This window comes from Camellia sinensis, chromosome 1, assembly GCF_055761805.1.
Source record: "Camellia sinensis isolate YWXY chromosome 1, ASM5576180v1, whole genome shotgun sequence".
Classification (NCBI taxonomy): domain Eukaryota; kingdom Viridiplantae; phylum Streptophyta; class Magnoliopsida; order Ericales; family Theaceae; genus Camellia; species Camellia sinensis.
Window position 1 is genome coordinate 47421042 of NC_138961.1, and position 10758 is coordinate 47431799.

Consider the following 10758-nt stretch of genomic DNA (forward strand, 5'->3'; position numbering starts at 1 on the left):
GAAAAGAGCCTAAAAAGCTAAACAGCAAAGAAAGAAAATAAGGCTAGTAAGCAAGGACGAGGAGGGGTGGCTAACCCCTCTATTTTTTAAACCTCAAAGCATGATTTTTAGCCTCTGTTAAACTCTGAAAATCAATTTAGAAAGCAAAGGAAATGGTGTAAAAGCAAGGGTTTGAGCTATAGGTGAAAGTGTAAGAAAGAGTGTTAACTCTATTTACCCATTGGTAGCTCTCCAAACCCAAGCTTAAACACTTGAAAGGAGATCAAAACAACACAAAAATACAAGAACTTGATAGCAAATGATAGAAAAGAGAGCAAAAGAAGAGATAGTAAGCTTATACCTCTCAAAAAAGGTAAGCTCTTTGTTGTGAAACAAACTAAGTCCAAATACACTCTCAAACTTGAATTGTGGTGCTCAAGGCTCAACCAAGGTTCCTAGGCTAAGGTGTGAAGGTGTATATGGTGTATGGATATAGGTTCAAGTTGGTAAGCTCGCTCAAAGGTTGCTTGCACAAAAAGAAAGAGCTCTCAAGAAGGTGTATAAGTTTTTTAGAAATTCTTCAATCCTTAAAACAAAGACACAACTTCGTTTGAGCAAGAGGGGTCGTAAATATCTTCAAAAATGGATAGCTGGTGAGTTCCTGCTCAAAACAATGTTTTTCGCTACTAAAGCATGGTCGGCTATCAATAGCCACGGCCGGCCCTCAATGAGGCACAATCGAGCCTCCAAGGGATCCCCTATTTCCCTGCTTTGGACTCAGCACAAGGTAACACAATGTGTAAAAATGGATTTCTGGGGTGCAAACAGTGGGGATATGGAAGGTTTGGGATTGTTTCGGAGCTTAAACATAGCCCATTCATTGAGATCTCGAACCATGCACAACACCACTTTCATCATCGAGTGTACCCAACAAAGCGCTCAAGCCTTGTAAGCAGTCAAAAATGAGGTGTCTACATGCCGAGGAGGAAAGAAACCAGGTCTTGTCGCTTGGCAGCACTAAGACTTATGCCGACCAAAAAGAATTTTTTTGGATCATCATTAATTATCACTCAGTCTAGATCTTTTGTTACTTTCTCAGCTAGGGTCTTCCCAACATCCTCAAGACTCTCCTGATCTAAAATTTCAATTGAATTCACCTCCAGTTCCTTTGGCTTCTTCTCCATGGCTGTGAGATAACAATCCTTCGCTGACTTCTGAGAATCGCAGATTTGCTCGATGTCGTATTGAGTTAGATAATGAAGGAGCTAATGGTAAGTACTCAATATGGCCTGCATTACGTGGAGCCATGTTCAGCCTATGAATATATTATAAGGTGATGGAAGCTTGACGACTAGGAATTCAACCTCTAGCATCTTGATGCCTGCACACACTAGTAATACTATGACGACCCTACCACATATAGTAATTAGCACTTAATTAATTAAGGAGATTTGAATTTTAATTGCCAATTGTTCTAATTTAATTTGGGGTTCATAAGAATTATTCGGTTTGATTCGTATATGATTCTATTGAGGATTTATTTTGGAATTAGAAATTGAAAGCCTACACAACTCAAGAGAGTATAATTGGTGAATTGAATTATTTTAATTTCGAGTATCGGACCGTATGGGAGTTTAATTAAAGATTCGATTCAGATTTGTAAAATTGAGATTTGATTAATTGGGTCCGAATTGAAGTTAATTAAGTTGTAAGAATTGGGAATTAAGGTTGTTATGAATTAAATTTATTTGTGAGGTATTCAATTGAGTATGTAATTTATTGGCGAAGATTTTGAAGTTTAATCTGAAATTGAAGACCTTAATGATTTAAGAAACCAAAATTAAGGATGGAAATAAGTTCAATTTAATATTTGGAGCCTTTGGGGAGTTTGATTAAAAATCTGATTCAGAATGATAAATCTTAATATAATTAATTAGGCTCAGAAGGAAGTCAAATTTGATAAATTAAATTATGTGAGATTTATGATTAGTTGTGATTAATTTAATTATGTGTTAATTAAGATTTATTAAGAATAAGAGTTATTTAATTAAATTAATCTTAACCATAAATTAAATTGAAGAATGATTTAGAGTTTGAGAATACAAGTGAGTGTTGTGCTGGAGGTTTCAATAAGTGTACACGTGTGCAATGTAAAGAGAGGAGTGTGTGTGTGTGTGTGATATACTAATTTCATTAAGTGAAGAAGTGTATTCATCCCTTACAAAAAGAACGAAACCCAGAGAGAGAGAGAGAGAGAGAGAGAGAGAGAGAGAGAGAGAGAGAGAGAGAGAGAGAGAGAGAGAGAGAGAGAGAGAGAGAGAGAGAGAGAGAGTTGAAGTCAAAAACAAGGTTAATGTAAGTGTGCTGGAAATCTGGGAGTTAGAAAGGGATGATGAATTGAGTTCAAGTTCTAGAAGAAAGGAAGAACAAAGAAGAAAAAGGTTTGTAGGATACCAAACTTCAAGCTAAAAATTGTGGAAAAATCATCTCTAGCTTCTAAAATTAGAACTTAAGGTATGGAATTTATGTTCAATTTGTGTAGAATCTTTATATTACACTTGAAATTAAAGATGAATTTGGAATCAATATCTTGTAATTAGAAGTAATTAAGAAGCAAATAAAGGAAATTGAGCTAGGATCATGGTTTTCGAAATTGATTTAGAAATTAATTGTTTTTGGTTTGATTTTGTAGTATCTTCTTATAATACTTGAAATTGAGAAGGATTTGAGATCCTATTCAAGGAATTGGAAGGAAATTGGGTTTTAAACATGAAATGGGTTACATGCATGTTTATGGTTATTGAAATAATTGTAAGAATTCTTCAAATTGAGCTTGGATTTGGAAACTTTGATATATATGAGATGTATATTTGCATGCACCATGAGTCTTGGAAGAATTTGAGCCATGCAAGTTTATTATGCATTTGATTTTGAAGAAAAGGTTTTGAAAACATTGAGTTCATGAAAAGAGTTTAATCATGAAGTTAAATGAGGTTTTGATTTTTGTTTTGAAACCTAAAAATTGATTTGATTTTAATCTCTAATCCATGCATGTAATGTAATTTAAGAATTTTATTCAATTTAAACATGTTTTGGAATATATTAAATTAGGTAGTTTTATTTGAATTACATATATGCAATGTTTGCTAGGAAAATTGACAAGAAAATGAAAAATTGGAGCTAAAATCAAGTTTATGAAGTTTAATTAGAAATTAATTATTTTGGGTTTAATTTGGAAAGTTATTGTTAAATTAAGTTCCATAAATTACATGCAACAAAGATTTATTGAAGATTGATCATGACTCATAATTATGTTCATGTTTTGATAAAATTTTGCATGAGTTTTGAATCATTATATTTATGAAGTTATAACTTTAATCTTGATAAAATAAGGAGGTTTTTGCATTAAGATTTGAAATTAGTTATGTGTTCATATTTGTTAATGACATTACATGTTGAAAAATGCATGAATCTAAGTTTTGAAATGAAATTTGGAAGCTAATCTTCAGTTTTGGAAGTCGGAAAATTTACAGACCGCTTGAGCGACCAATTGGTGACTGCAGCGAACATTTTGAGCTTCCAATATTTTTACAGACAATATAGTCTGTCGAGCAACCAAGTGGTGGCTCGAGCGGTCAGGTTATTTTCAGCATATTTTGAAAAATCATACTTTGTTTATATTTTCATCTCATTTCCTCCCAAAACATTCTAGACGTGATTTATGACTCAATGAAGATTAATGAGCTAACAATCAACATAAATTAGTTGATTAAAGAATAAGTTATTAACTCAGTAGTAATTGATTAAGAAGCCAAGTAAGAAATTGGTTTATTCAGAAAATGATGATTTAGTAATGAAAGAATATGTGAAATGAGAACCCGATTCATTTGACTAAATAAAGAATAAGTTTAGTAGACCTTCGGATTATTTAGACAAAAGACAAGAAAAGTCAAGTTTGATCAAGGAAGTAATATTGTGTTTCAATGTGTATATGTTCTATGTTTGTGTAGGTCACGTGTTATTGTTTGCCTAATTTGCTTCTGCAGCTATCTGCGAGTAATAACTCTGTAAAGTTATGTTTAACTTTGATTTTTTTTTATGATATGAAATGATCAGTTTTCTGAAATGCTATGTTTTGTATGAATGAATAATTGTCCAATTTTCTTTAATAGGTAATTGTGGTATCCTTAGTAGAGACCCTCGCCCATGGGACATAATACTGTGACTTATAGTCATGAGGCCTCACCCAGGGGAGATAATACCATGGCACAGGCCCTTGCCCGGGGGAAACAATACCGTGGCCCATGTATGAGATATGTTACCTGGTACTGGAAGTTCCATTATGGAACTTGATATGTTAATGCTAATGGATGTACCACGCATGATTTGAACATGAGTATGAATCTGTTTCTGATATGAATACGAACATGACTATGTTTCTAATTTGATAAGGGATTTGAATCTGAAATTGGATTTCTAAATTTGTTATAGACATCATTCATTAAAATATTTACTTTGTTATTATTCACTAGACTCCAGCTCACTGTATTATTTATGTATGTAGGTGATCAGGCGCGTGACCAAGTCTAGAGCTTCTGCCTGAACTCTGTTTTGTCAGCCAACCTATGTGCCTCCCGCTGAGGTTCCAGATATGTCTAGTGGTTATGGCTAAGTGCATAAAGTTCAAGTTTTGTTTTCTTGTTTGGTTAAATAAGTCTTTGTTTATTTTGTAAATAGGGCTAAGCCCCTTTTTTGTCTAATCTGTATATATATATATATATGATGACGTAAGGATGATGTGTAAATATGTATATAAATAGTTTAAAATTTTTCTGTCTCATATAGGTCTGCACAACTCAATGGATGTTGTATATTTATTATTTGCTTCTACTAGCCCCTAATATTATGTTAATCGATCTTAGAGGCCTTCGGTAATCCTAGGATTACTGGCCAATTACGATGCTAAACCTATAGGGATGGGTTTGGGTTGTGACAAATACGATCTTACCCAGTGGGTATTTTGGATTAGTGTTAAAGTCAAAAAGAGGGTAGTCGACCAGCATGAGATCTACATCCTTAAAGTCGAGCTTGAAAAATGTTTTGTAGTACATTATCTCAGAGGTGCTCCCTTGGTCAATCAAGATACGCCCAACGGCGAGTTTATTTACTCGTAACCTGATCACGAGAGCATCATCGTGAGGCACAGTGACCCCTTCGAGATTAGCGTCGAAGAAGCTAATTTCGTCTGACAACTACGGTCGTTTGGCTAATATATTGGACTCAGAGCTGGGTTAGGAAGATTGTTGCAACTAGATTGTATTCGCCCTGTTTGGTTGGGATAAGTTGTATATCATGTAAATTACGTCGAGTGGAGGTGAATTGGGGCGTACGGAAAGTACACATGGTAGGTCAACCATTTTTGGGAGGTATTTAGTTAGTCAGCTACCTTGGACTAAGTCCTCCAAATGATCTTTCAAGACGTAACATTTTTCGGTCACGTGCCTATGGTCTTTATGATACTCACATCTCTGTCCATCTGTCCCATGTCAAGGGGGGCTAGACATCTTAGTCGACCATTTGAAGAAAGTTAGATTTTGGATTTTTGGCAAAATCTTACTGATCGGCTTAGACAATTCTATGTACTTTTTATTTAACCGCCTAGAGTGCCTATTTTCCACTTGATATTGTTCGCCCTATCGGCGCAAATCTCGGCGGTTCTCTCTTATTGATCGACCTCTTGGTTCTGGGCTTCTTGGTAGGGTTCTATTTGGTAGTGTAGTAGTTAGCAGCTATACCAAGATGGGTGCTGCCGATTCCGCAGCTTGTAGTTTGGTTTTAACTCAGATTGCATCATCTTCCACTTTGCAATACTCTTCAACCCGCTTCATCAAGGCCCAGACTATCTTAGAGGACCTTCGAGTTAATGAACACCTAAGCGAGCTATCGGGATGCAATCCCATCTTGAAAGCCGTGATTGCTATGGAGTCATTGCAATCATCATCCACCAAATTAAAGCAATCCCAATAACATGTTGAATACTCGCGCAAAGTCTCGTTCAGCTTGATTTTCATTGCCCACAAAGAGTCTACTTGTTTCGGCTGAGTCTCATTATTGATGAATCTAGCCCTGAAAGATTTTTAGAGTTAATAGAAACTTTCAATCGAAGTCAGCTCAAGCTTGTAATACCATCTAATGGTAAGCGGTCCCAAACTACTGGGGAATATTCAGCACATGAGTGCCTCGTCGTCTACATGCAGTGTCATTGCTTACTTGTAATGATGAACGTGATCCATAGGGTCTGACTTTCCATCATATAGAGTGAACGACGGTGCTTTAAACTTTTCAGGCAAGACAGCCTTTGCAATTCGACGAACAAAGGAGTTGTGCCTATCTTCTGAATCTGAGTCGTCATTCTTTCACGTGTGTTGAGCCCATGAAGAATCTTCTCCATCAGTTGAACTGAAATCATCACTTCAGGTTTGTGTCTTGGGTTTCGACCAAAATGAATCTGAAGTGCTGCTATCGTGCCCCCGAGGCTAATGTTGTCATTCTTCCACATACCTAGAGACCGACCGCGCTCGCGGCAAGGTGGCAGTTGTTGGGACTTTGCCAACTCTTGATGCAGGTGCTCGTTCTCTGTTGCCATGTCCTCGAGACACTATTCACTGTGTTGTATTTGATTCATCAATGTTTGCATGGCATCCTCTGTGGATATTAAAGGCCGATATGGGGTTAGCAGATCAAAATTTAGAGACCTCCTTGCGGGGGTTTCTTCTGGACCGAAAGTTGCTCCTACTGTAGCATTATCAATTTTGATGATTGGAGGATCTTGATTTGGGTTTGCCATGGACAAGTTTGAGTATTCGCACAGACGACGCCAATTGTGGGGATGTGGTTTTGGAATACTCCTCCAATCTAAATGAGCCCTTATAAGATCTTCCTAGTTGTCACCTGAAACAGAAGTAAAACTCTGATCGTTGGTGCCAGAATTAGCACTCCGATGAGCAAGTTAGCTTTATACAAAGATTAGTGTTTTTTGGTTTCTTAAGATATAAGTTTTTTAAAACATACCTCTTCCTTCAGCCTTCCTTTTCCTTTTATAGAGCCATTCTCCTTGATATTTTCTTCATGTAGCTTAGTCATTCATCATCACTCTGTCAGGGCCCAACTCCATACTATACTTTTTGAAAAGGGACAGTCTGGTCCCACTTAATGGGACAATGCCAACTTACCTAATATACTGATATTGTCTTTCATGTCTATTCGGCAATGACTGTCAGCCCAGTGGGCTTTGGCTTCATTCAGCCCAGTTCGAATGGGCTTGGATGTACTTTGTTTGTCGTTTTAGGTATATATTTTTTCGACTCCCACAAATATATATGTTCATCAAAGCCAACTTATATTTTGGATTTAAAGGCCAGCAGGTAACTATTTTATATATATATACTAGCGTATGCCCATGCCTGAAGGCACGGTATAAATAAATAAATCCTAAATAAATGAAACTCACCACAACTTACCAATTACCAATATTGCTTAACTAAACAAATTAAAATCACAAATCTAACATAGAAGTAGCAATAAATTGCAAACAACGTAAAATTAACTTTTATTGATACAATAGTCAAAAATAAACAATTTCTCTAAAATTATTATTACTATATAACATTCTAATAATTTAATATAAGACTTATTCCACACTATATAAACAACGTAAAATTTATTATTTTAAGTAATATATTTATTATTTGATTTTTTTAAAAAAGTTGAAATAAATGGATTTATTTTTTTCCCACAATTTACATTACTTATTTATTCATATGTAAAAAAAATTATTATCTCATCTTTTCTCAATCATATATTATTTTCAATTTTCAATTTTCAATTTTTATTTCCGAGTCATTAAACTTCTAATTGATGCATATTGAAAAAAATAAAGGCTACTATAGCTTACATAATTACAAAAATTAAAAAATAAATAAATATAGAAGTAAAAAAATCAAAATAATAAATCTAATGGCCTTACAATAAATTACAATTTTTTGATAGAGAATGAAAGATTAAGAAATCATTTGAGAATAATAAACAATTCAAACAATCTCTCATTTATTACACCTAAAATTAAAATTAATCTTTACTTAAATGGAGAAATTATTTGAGAAAAATGAGTAAAAATTATTTGAGAAGATAACAAATTTTTTATGGGGTCCAAAACTCCAGATTGTTTGGCAATGCTTAATGCCCAAAATGAAACTAAGTAGGTGTACAATGGAGGATGAAAGAGGCATAGATTCTGCTCATCCTCAACTTCAGATTTCACATAGCAAACCATATGCATACGTTTCGTCTGTTAAGAAAAAAAGTTTTAAAAAAACTAACCATATATGCGTGTATTATTAAACTCTCTTCTAACTGGCATAATTAATACGGCAAAATACATATACATTCATGTAGATAGGACAGAGATTTACACTAATGGTAGAGTTAGCTCCCTCTAGTCGAACAGGTCAAAGACTTTATCTGAATCCTATTGAGCATTAATTCAAACATGCACAACACAGTCTCATTGTTCAATTTAGTCCATTCTTAATAGACAGACTCCAAAAATGGATATTACATGGAGTGCAGTAATTTTTGAGCAGATGTTTTAAAAATGAGCAGATGTTTTGTAAAAATTCAAAATTCCCAAAGTAATATTACTTCAAAATTTTGAATTAATGGATTCTGATTTTTTATAAAACAGATGTTTTGAATTTAAAAATTAAAATTTTGAATTCAAAAACTAATGAGATGGAGTGCAGTAATTTTACAAAAACATCATCAAAATTGAGTGCAGTAATTACAATTACTCCATTTTCATTCAAAATTACTCCATTTTCAAAATTACTCCATATCTATTCAAAACATCTACTCAAAATTACATCATGCAAGCAAGCCCGTCACATCACATGTGCTTGCAGATTGTCAGGTAGAGAGGCAAACAGCTATGAGTGTGAGTGAGAGATAAGGGTTGAAAATATCAAATATCAATTGGCATCACCATTCTATTCTTATTTTTAGAACATAGTACTGCTTCCTAGTGTTAGCTAGATTGATAACAACTAACAATAACAAGAAGGAAATATTATTACAAGCATGACTTTACAAAATTAATTAAGCAGCAAACAAAACAAAGCAAATTAGCATATGTATTTCACTAAATCTAATCCAGCAATTAAGTGTGGCCTATGAATTAAAATATAAATTTGAAGCCTTTAAAAAGCAACTGGGTTGGATAGGATGGATTGACCATATGTAATGATCCACACAAAATTTTACAAATTGAATTCAAATCTCGAATTACCAATCATAATGGAGAACAATTCATGGGACTATAGGGATGAGAATGAGAGTGGTAAGGAAAGGCAAGGCAAGGAGGCTGGTTGAAGATGATGATGGATAGAGGATGGTGGAGAAAAGCTGGGAAGGGTGGTCAGAATTGGGGATGAATAGAGGCAAAAAGTGGTGGTAGTGAGTGGTGGCTAGGTTCGGGTAAGATTAGAGTTTGAGAAGTTAGGAATAATGATAAAATTGAATTTTTATAATAAAATTGTAATAAATATATATATATATATATATATAAGGATTGAAATTGAAAAAAAAAAAAAAAAAACCCTACAAGAAGGACCTAAAAAAAGACCAAAAATTAGTTGGTGATAAGGACATTTGTTGGTCAAAAGTCTATTAACACCTATGTGTTGAAATTTTTATATATGACTTATCTGTTGAAAAAATCTATCTGTTGAATTTCTATCTGTTGAATTTTTTATCTAGAATTTTTATCTATTATACATTTGTCCAAATTTTTATCTGTACAAATTGATTTCACACATATTTGCACAAATTGATTTTAATTTTTTATTTTATCTGTTAAAATTGGCCTCTCTCCGAATCAAATCCATTTTTCTCTTTCTTTCATCTATCTTTCCCTATCACCATTTCTCTCAATCCAAATTGGGTTTGGGTTTCTTTCTCTCCGTAGCATACAATACAATTATGGAGAGGCTAATTTCTTCAAACACAGACAACACTGAAGAACACGAAGAGACATAAATGTTATCTGTTGAAACTAACATTTATATTATTTTATTCAAGAGCCTTGTCAAATAGAGAGAGAGAGAGATGGCCCTCGGTTCTAAGAAAACTGAAGATAACAGATAGAGAGAGAAAATAGATAGAGAGAGAAAGAGTTGATGGTAGGAGAGCGACAGAACTGAAGAAAGGGCATGAGGGAGCAACGAATCTAAGGGAAATGGATAAGGAAGCGACGCATCGCATTGGCTTACAACCGTTCATCGCGTCGAAAAATCACCTTTGCCATTTGAGCTCACACCGTCGCTGATCCTGATTCTCCTTACTCCGCCTCCTCCTCATATGAACTCACAATATTGATGGTACTCTTCAAATTCTGAGCATCACCATAAGCCAAGAAGATCAAACGAGGGTATAAGATTTGCTTGAGGAGAGCTATGGTGATAATGATGACAGTGGTGGTGCCGTCTCTAGCGACAATGAGGAGGGCCACGAGGTTGCCGACGGTGCCCGGAAAGGGTGGCGGAGCTTTGGTGCTGCTTTGAGAGAGAAAGAAAGAAAAAATGGATTTGTAGGGAGAGAGGGTGAGAATGTTAAGAAGGAAGAATTTCTATGAATAAGTCCTATCCTTATGGAACCAAACAAATTATACATTGTCCTTATGGATTCAAGCAAAATGAGCATGGATCTATAACCTTGAAAGTTTAT